The following is a 1,421-nucleotide window of genomic DNA, read 5'->3' as shown; positions in this document are numbered from 1 at the left end:
AGTTTCAAACTGACTTTGCAGTCCAGTGCTTTATGCCACGGTGCCACACCAGGACTCCTAACGATGTTGTTGTTGTTGTTAGGTGCCAACAAGTCGGTACTGACTCATAGTGACCCTATGCACAACAGAACGAAGCACTGCCCAATCCTGGGCCAACTTTACAATTGTTGCCACACTTGAGCTCATTGATGCTGCCACTTTGCCAATCCATCTCACTGGGGGTAGTCCTCTTTATCTCTGACCCTCCACCTTACCAAACCTGTTATCCTTCTCCAGTGACGGGTCCCTCCTGACAATATGTTCAAAGTATGAGAGACAAACATTGGCCATCCTGGCCTCCAAGGGGCACTCTGGCTGCACTTCTTCCAACACAGATCTGTTGGTTCTTTTGGCAGCCCATGGCACTTTCAATATTCTCCTCCAACACCAGAACTCAAAAGCATCAATTCTTCTAAGGTCTTCTTTATTCATTGTCCAGCTTTCGCATGCATATAAGGTTATGGAAAATACCATGGCTTGGGTCAGGTGCACCTTAGTCCTCAAACTGACATCTTTGCTCTTCAACACTTTAAAAAGGTCTTGTGCAGCAGATTTGCCTATTGCAATATGTCATTTGATTTCTTGACTGCTGCTTCCATGAGTGTTGATAGGTGATCCAAGAAGAATGAAGTCCTTGACAACTTCAATCTTTTCTCTGTTGATAAGAATGTTGTTTATTGGTCCAGTGGTGAGGATTTTCCGTTTCTTTACATTGAGATGCAATCCATATAGTAGCAGAATATTGTCAGGTATTTTGCCAGAAAATGAAAACATTGTGAATAGCACCAGAATCTTGTCAGAAATAGTACTGGAAGATGAATCTCTCAGGTTGGAGGACACTGAAAATATGGCTCAACCATAACACCAAGTCATCAAAGTAAATTTGACTGTGATGATCCAAATGGAGTAAAGCTTTGGGGACCTTCATTTGATAATGGGTATCAACCGCTATTATTCAAATTTATGCACCAACTTCTAAAGCCAGTGATGATGAAATTGAAAAATTCTACCAACTTCTTCAGTCTAAAATCAATCAACTATGCAATCAAGATGTATTGATAATTAGTGGTGAATGAAATGTGAACTGGAAACAGGAAGGATCAGTAATTGGATAATATGGCCTTGGTGATAGATATGATGCTGGAAGATTGCACGACAGAATTTTGCAAGACCAATGACTTATTCATTGCTGATACATTTTAAAAACAGCTTAAAAAGTGACTATACACATAGACCTCAACAGATGGAATATACAGATATCAAATTGATTATATCTGTAGGAAGAGATGGTGGAAAAGCGAAATATCATCAGCCAAACAAGATCAGTGCAGACTGTGGAACAGAACATCAATTGCTTCTATTTAAGTTCAGGCTGAAGCTGA

Source organism: Chrysochloris asiatica, unplaced genomic scaffold (genome assembly GCF_000296735.1).
Source record: "Chrysochloris asiatica unplaced genomic scaffold, ChrAsi1.0 scaffold00009, whole genome shotgun sequence".
Taxonomy (NCBI): Eukaryota; Metazoa; Chordata; class Mammalia; order Afrosoricida; family Chrysochloridae; genus Chrysochloris; species Chrysochloris asiatica.
The sequence above is the reverse complement of the archived record's forward strand: the minus strand, read 5'-3'. Positions refer to the sequence as shown.